The sequence below is a fragment of the Schistocerca serialis genome, chromosome 7 (assembly GCF_023864345.2).
Source record: "Schistocerca serialis cubense isolate TAMUIC-IGC-003099 chromosome 7, iqSchSeri2.2, whole genome shotgun sequence".
In the NCBI taxonomy this organism is placed as follows: domain Eukaryota; kingdom Metazoa; phylum Arthropoda; class Insecta; order Orthoptera; family Acrididae; genus Schistocerca; species Schistocerca serialis.
In genome coordinates, this window is record NC_064644.1 from 456,638,781 (window position 1) to 456,647,247 (window position 8,467).

An 8,467-nucleotide genomic window follows, 5' to 3' on the forward strand; every position below is an offset into this window, starting at 1 on the left:
AATATCTGTCCCAATGCTGATGCTTTCTGTGACAATAAAGTCTACAAAGCTTATTGATTTCTTTCATAATCCGTTCGGAGGGGTTACAATGTGGTGAGTACAATGAAATAAAAACAGGTTTGATTTTATGGTTGCGAAGCATGCGTGACCAAACAGCAGATCTGAATTGCGGTCCGTTATCTGAAATGACTTTACTAACGTGTCCAACTTCACGTAAGAAATTTTTAACAAAGGCGTTGGATACAGACCGTCCTGTGGCTTTACGTAACGGTGTGACAGAAACAAATTTTGAAGTAAGTTCAACAACGACTAGAACGTACGAAAATCCATTGGATGTTCTGACAAGCGGTCCCAAAAGATCAACAGCCGCAAATTCTTTTAATTTAGAAGGAATAATAGGAAACAACGGAGCACGATGTGAGACAGTAGATGGTTTCGCCTTTTGACAAAGTTTACAAATAGACAAGACTCTTCGAATTCTTTTTTCCATATTGTTAAAATAACAAGTCGTTCGAAGAATATGATAACATTTTCGTGGACCAAAATGTGCGTAGCTGAAATGAATGTACCAAATGAGCTTATTAACAAAATCGTCAGGAATGCAAAGTACCCATAGCTTGTCATCAACAGTGCAGCGTTTGAACAGTATGTTGTTTCTAACCAGATAATAATGCCGAATCTGTGTGTGTGTCTTTTCATGCCATTTGCTCTTGATGTCTTTCCAAATCGGATCTTTATCTTGTTCATGAGCAATGTCCTTTAAAGATGTGGTGATGAAGTTTTCAAAGGCGACTTTCTGAATGTAAAGAATACTGAAATTTTTCTCGAGGTTGCCTTCTGTGGTACTTTTCTCAAGCCCAGCCGGTGCGCGTGACAGTGCGTCCGCAACAATGTTCTCCTTGCCGGGAATGTAGACTATTGTGAAGCGGAATTCTTGTAGAAACAATGCCCAACGTTTTAACCTGTCATGATTTAATTTTGAAGACATCAGAAATTGTAATGCACGATGATCACTGTACACTTTTACGTGCTTACCAGAAAGAAAGAAACGGAATTTGTTAAATGCCCAAACGATAGCTAAAGCTTCTAATTCAGTAACGGAATAATTTTTTTCAGATTTTGTTAGCACTCGGCTAGCAAAAGCAATGGTTTTCTGAACGGTAGTGTCATTTTCTATGGCTTCTTGAAATAAATGGGCACCAAGACCGACTTTAGAAGAATCCGTGCTAAGGCAGAAATCTTGTGACAGATCTGGATGAGCTAAGATTGGCGCGTGAAGTAACGCTTCTTTCAAAGAATTGAATTCCAACTGTGCTTGTTCGTCCCAGTTCCAAATAGTATTTTTTCCAGTGAGAGAACAAAGTTTTGGTGTAACAAGAATTTGCATATTCAGAAAACGACGGTAAAAATTTACGAGACCTAGAAAACTGCGGACTTGTCTTTTTGTGGATGGAACTGGAATGGCTCTGATTGCTTCTAACTTTTCAGGATCCGGCTGAATGCCTTCAGAAGAAATAATATGTCCCAAAAACCTCACCTTTGACCTACCGAATTCAGACTTTTCCAAGTTAACTGTAATTCCAGATTCTGCAAAAATATGTAACACGCTGTTGAGGATGCGATTGTGTTGTTCCCATGAGGCTTCTGCTATCAGAATATCGTCTACATATAAGGTGATGTGACGTTTTAAGAATTCAGGTAATATGGAATTTAGCCCACGAATGAATGCTGCCGAAGAAATGTTCAAACCAAAGGGAAGTTTCCGAAACTGATAACAAACGCCGAAACAAAGGAAAGCTGTGTATTTTCTACATTCTGGATGAAGTTCGATCTGATAAAAGCTGGATCTGAGATCAATGGAAGACAACACTTTTACACCATTAAAATTTTGAAGAAGTTCTTCTAACGTTTGCGGCCTGTCTGTTTCAGGAATAATGATCGTATTGATTTGTCTCGAATCTAAGACAAGCCTGATCGATCCATTTTTCTTCTCAACAACATGTAATGGATTGTTGTATGAGCTTACTGCAGGCTCAATAATGCCTTCATTAAGCATAGATTGTATTTCTGTTCTAACACGGTCCCTATAATGCGCCGGAATTACGTATGGTCTAACACAAAATTTAGTATGCTCACGAACACGAAATTGGTATTGAAATCCCTTGATTGTTCCTGTTTTGTGAGTAAAAACTGTGGAATGTGCTTGTAAAATCTCAAAAAGGTCTTGCCTATCATTGTCATTACAATTCTCAATTGTTTGAATTTTATTCTGAATTAACTTATTAGTGTCAAATGCGCCGTCGATATCATCCCTGTCAGTACTTGCAGAGTGATTGTTAGTGTCTAGTTCCGTAGAAAAGTCCGAACTGTTGTCTAACAGAAGGTAAAGCCGATTAATTTCCTCGTCATGGTTTGAGAGCCAATCTTCAAATTTCAAAGCTATTGACTTACCTTCTTTCTCTAAACTTATTTCAGCATCGTGAAAGTTTAAGATTGCTTTGCATTCATTCAAAAAGTCTACTCCCAATATAATTTCCGTCGACAATAGTGGAACAATGAGAAAGTTCATAGAGAAGCTGTGGCTTTGACAAAAGAATTCTAAATTGGTTTGTTGGCGTACATCTACACTTTTTCCAAAGATTGCACCTTGTAATTTAATCTTACGTAACGGAAGTGTGGGGCAATCGTTCGATTTGTTGCATTTGCTAAAGGCTGTTTCACTAATTACTGAGATGGGACTGCCAGAGTCAAGTACTGCCGTAAATTTTACGTCATTTACAGTAATGTGAATCACAGGATATGCAATGTTGTTAAGTTTTACGTCGTGTTCCTGGAGTAAGATGTCCCTAATGTCTTCCATTTTTACGTAATTACTAGCTACGGCAGCTCCGTCATCAATTTCATAAGTACGTTTTGTTGCTGCCAGCGGTGTGAGTCATTGCCTATTGTCTCTTTGTTGGCGCGCGTCGTTATTGGGATTTGGAGACCTAACTTCTACAAATTCACCGTGACGAGAGGGCCCTGCTCTGTTTGAATCCCGCCAGTTCTGATGCAATTCAGGTCTGTCGTTACGATCATATCGTCTGTCGTCATGTCGGTAGATTCCATAGTTTCTTTCTTGTCGGTCACATGGTGGAGAATTTCTCCCTGAATCGTAACTGCGCGCTGGTCCGTTGCGTCTAAAGTTATTCTGTCTCCCTTGATAGTATTTATTTTGGTTCCCATATTGTCTGTTTCTCTTATTGTCTCTGTGATAGTCATTACCACGGAGAGGTGATCTTTCCCTGTAGTTATTACTACTCTGCCAACGGTTGTCATACGGGTGGTGTCTATTTTGGTCACGATTTGTGTTGTGAGAATAGCCTTGTCGCGTCCAGTTATTATTTCTTTCATCGCGGAATTGCGACTGATGTGATCTGTAATTGTTGTGCTCCTGCGTTCCGCGATTGTCAGTGTCACTTTCCAGTTCTTGTAACAGTCCCTGAAAAGCTTCAATGTCGTCTTTGCAACGTCCTGCCAAAATAATATGTCGTAAATGTTCAGGCAGTTTGATTAAGCAAATGCGGATGAGTTCTGAGGGGCTGTATGGGTTTGAAAGATACTGATTCTTATGCAACATGTCTTCAAAATATTTCATAAGACTGGAAAATTCAGATTGTTCGAAACGTTTCATCATTATGATGCTATGTTTTACACGGTCTTGTGTGGCTTGAGACCAATATGCTGAGAGGAAGGCATGGTAAAACTCTCCTTCACTGTGGCAATCGTGAATTACCGATCGCATTCTTACAGCTGGTTCATTCTCTAAGTAGCCACACATAAATTCTAACCTGTGCTCCAATGACCAGTTGGGAGGAAAACAATGAGAGAATTGATGGAGCCACGCTTGTGGATGAATGTCGTTGGCAGAATTCTTAAATGTTTTGAATTTACGTGTAGTAATGAACAGCTTATAGTCAAAATCGTCATGTCGGCGAGTCGCATATCGGTCATTGTTAGGTCGTGTCGGCCGTTCCATCTCAAAATTCGGTGCACATTGCCAATTTCTTTCATAATTTCCGAAATGCCCTGTGTTGTTATTTTGTGTCTGTTCCGTATTTGTATGTCCCTCTTCCCGTATTGGAGCGCGAGTGTCCTCTGAAATACGCAATTCTTGTATTACCTGTGTCAGCTGATCTTGTACTTCCCGGATTTCTCTTTGGTGTTGTGTATTAATTTGATTCTGATTTTGTTTGAATTTTCTTATTTGTTCATACTCTTCTGTGTCAGTGAAGGCTACGGGTCTTGTGTCATTCAGATCATCATCTACCTTTGTAGATAAGTTAGTGACCTGATCCGAAAGTTCGGCTACTTTCTCCGATAGTGTACTTATTTCTTCAGTGTGTTTTTCTGAACCAAGTTTCAGAGTATCTACTGTGTCCTTAAAGTTTTCCTGAGTTTTTGCAAGTTGCGTAACCGAATCGGTAGATGCAACTGAGTCAAATTTAGCTTGCAAGGTCTCATGATTTTCATGAACAATAATTTGCAGTTCTTTTATGGCTGTTTCGTGATTCTGTAATGCATTTTCATGCCGCAAAAAAATAGGTTGAAAATGCTCACAAATTTGTGTTTTTACGTCATTACAGACTTTTTGACATTTCGATTCAATGTTATGTAACTCAGTAGTTAAATCTTCACGTGTTTGTTCAAGAGTTTGCTCCAATGAGTCTAACTTTTTAAGATTTTGTTCCACTGTGTCTAACTTTTGAAGCTTTTGCTGTGTTTGTCTCTGATTTTGTTCCACTGTGTCTAACTGTTGCTGTGTTTGTCTCTGATTTTGTTCCACTGTGTCTAACTGTTGCTGTGTTTGTCTCTGATTTTGTTCCATTTGTTGCATTAATTGCAATAATAATGTATTAGTGTCTGGAATCTGTTTCTCTACGCTGTTCGGCAGTGCATTTGCACCGGCAACATTCACATTTTGACAAGCAGAAAATGTGTCTTGACTTATTTGAGAAAACGGTGAGGATCCAAAACCTGAATCTACAGTATTTGCGAGATTGTTTCCTGTCATTTCGGATTCCTGAGGCGAGCTGTTGCCGACCGATCGATCGATAATGCTTCCCTGTTCTCTACATGTTTCAATGTCTACACCATTATTTGACGCCCGCTCCATTTCCCTATGCACAGTTACCAAATTACTACTTTGAATATTTGTTAATTCATTATATGGTGGCGTTAACACACTGCTTTCGTCTTCACTGTCATTTCTCAGTTTACTTTGGAGCCTAGTATTACGTTTTTCACACGCCATTATTGTCAGAGTATTTCACACGATAACAAAGAAAAGCACAATTTGAAGATCAAAAATAAGAGAACACATAGCACTGAAAATAATATCTAGTTAATTACCAGCGCAGCTGCGAAATACTTGGTGCAAATCTACATGCATGCCACAACTGTTTTACAGTACAACAATGAAAGACTGTAACTACAAAGGAGATTCTCTCTACAATTACGCGCTAGCAATAAACAAAAGCTACACTAAATACACAAACTACAAGAAAAAAATCAGAAGATTCCAGTGAGGTATCCTAGGCTAAGGGTCGACATATGAAACGTCCCCTTTGAACAATTAAACATACGACTGTGCTTAACCTGACACACAATATTTTTAGCGCAACGCAATCTGACTTTCAAAACTCCCTACTAAAGAATGGCCCTGACTAACATTAAACTATACCTTTCACAAATCACTAAATCACTTACCTCACAATAATCTTCGTTTCTCCCACTACTGCAATACAGCAAGCGCCACTACTGCCAGCTAAATAAAAGATTCAAACTACTAAAGGCACTAACTACTGATAGGGATAGTTAGCAAATGAAAGATATTAATAGAGAGCAAACAATGTATTTACCTTGATATCATCACAAGTCATAATATATATATCAGTTCATGACAAATTGCAAACTCCGCCATCTCTCTCCCCACATCCACCACTGCTGGCGGCTCACCTCCAACTGCGCAACGCTACGCGCTGTTCACAGCCAGCTGCCTAACACTACAATGGCGAGTATTACAACAATGCAAAGCAGCCACAGACTGCACACAGCACAGCCAGTGATTTTCATATTGAGCACTACGTAACGTTGCCAATAAGAAAACATAAACAGCCTACTTACATAGAGAAAACATAAACAGCCTACTTACATAGAGAAAACATAAACAGCCTACTTACACATGGTATAAATGCTGACCATTTCTGCATGTACATGTCTGTGAATATGAACGCCCTATATCTAGCCATTCAAGGTGTTCCGTTTTTTTCTGAACATGAGTGTAGTATTACGCCCCGCAAAATTATTCAAAAATAGTCATTTTCGTTGTAGTAATTTAACTAATAAACCGATTATTACAGCAAATTTCCTTCAAATGTATATTCCGTTTGTTACAGAACAGATTACAGAATCATATTTCTCGCTATTGTTTGTATAGCTTGCTGTGATAGAACAGAATTCAGGATGGTATTTCTCGCAGAAGCAGCCGAAACAAAAATTCTTAGAGCGGCATGCACATTTAGTGAAAGCGACTGTCTTACAGGCACGCTGATTTTTCAGAAGCGATACCTGAAAACAAAGTTCTTTTTCCGATCAGCTCGTATGTAAACCACGCGTATATGATCATTCCACTGAAAGCTGGTGCACTAGACTGATATGCAGCATTAAATAATGTACTTTTATGGAATCTTCCTTCGAAGCGATTTCTCTATTAGTCTATAGCAAGTCACGAGCCTTTTGAATTTTTTTCGTGAAATTTTTAACCTGCCTGTAAAAATAAACAATACAGGTTTGGCAAAGTGTAATACATTTGAGTGGTGTAATTTTTGCGGTGCAGGTGCGTGCCTGTGTTTCATCTACAAGGATCTTTTCGTAAAGTGTCTCATCAGTCTGCCCTCCCTATTAACGAATAATGTAAAGAAACTTTTCTTGTCCTACGTTCGGAAGAATGACAGATTTTACATCTCATCGTACACCACTATCGTAAGCCCCCACGATTTGACGCTGGTCACAATTACACATTTTAATTTGTCAGTCAACTCTTCACTCTTCGATAAACATTCCAACCCAATTTCCGGGACGGTTCATGTAGATGTAAGAGAAAGTAAGGGAATACCTTTCGTGGAGCAGTTGCGGTATACTGTGCTGCGAAGGAATCACCAAACGGGTCTTCGTTACTTGTTCGGCAAGGAATCTATTGTACATCGATTGCTATTGGCAGCCAGTTTGATCGATGTTTATTAGACTATCAGGGTCAAAATTAAGGATGAGTGCTTCCCTCTTAATCTGGAATCCTTCCGCAGCTGCGAGCACTTCGTCCATCGTTGAGTACTCTTTGCAGCTGTCCATATATTTCCAATTTTAATTACGAACTACAAACAGAATACGCATTTGGGAAACGTGTACTTAAATGATTGATTTATTAATGCAATTACTAAGTCAAAAATTATTATTTTTGTATATTTTTCACGACAAATACTATTTAATGATATTCTGTACGATGAAAAAGCCAAATAAATAAATAAATAAAATACGTGGACAGGGTTTACACTTCCATCGTGGTAGCCGTCATCAACAGCCCCTGAGCCATGATCGGTCGCTGGAAACATAATAATCGTTACGGACGTAGGAGTTAACACGTAAAACTGCAAGTGAGCGTTCTAACTTTCATGGGGGGCTGTAGATGGTAGGGGCTTTAAAAAACATTTTCATTAGATTTTCCTAAAATTTTGACAAAGTATTTGGTATGTAATTATTATCATTATTTAACTTGAAACTTCCTGGCAGATTAAAACTGTGTGCCCGACCGAGACTCGAACTCGGGACCTTTGCCTTTTGCGGGCAAGTGCTCTACCAACTGAGCTACCGAAGCACGACTCACTGCCGCTACTCACAGCTTTACTTCTGGCAGTACCTCGTCTCCTACCTTCCAAACTTAACAGAAGCTCTCCTGCGAACCTAGCAGAACTAGCACTCCTGAAAGAAAGGACATTGCGGAGACATGGCTTAGCCACAGCCTGGGGGATGTTTCCAGAATGAGAGCTTCTGTTATGTTTGGAAGGTAGGAGACGAGGTACTGGCAGAAGTAAAGCTGTGAGTACCGGACCTGAGTCGTGCTTCCGTAGCTCAGTTGGTAGAGCACTTGCCCGCGAAAGGCAAAGGTTCCGAGTTCGAGTCTCGGTCGGGCACACAGTTTTAATCTGCCAGGAAGTTTCATATCAGCGCACACTCCGCTGCAGAGTGAAAATCTCATTCTATTATTTAACTTGTTGAAACTCTGCTTTATAAATTTTGTAAAGTGAAACTACATCCCTCCTTTATAAATAGTCATTACTGTGGAACGGGTGCCCAATTTCAAAATTTTATTTCTTGAAAGGTATCACAGTTTGGACTATATAAAAAATGATTGAGAATGTATGCAAAATTT

The 8,467-nt window shown here is 39.3% G+C and overlaps 1 non-coding gene across 1 annotated transcript; it reads right to left on the reverse strand.

The window, feature by feature from the left end:
- Positions 1–7,838: 7,838 nt before the first annotated feature.
- On the reverse strand, positions 7,839–7,913 carry Trnal-caa (transfer RNA leucine (anticodon CAA)). Its single transcript has one exon. It is a non-coding gene; the product is annotated as a tRNA-Leu (tRNA).
- Positions 7,914–8,467: the final 554 nt, after the last annotated feature.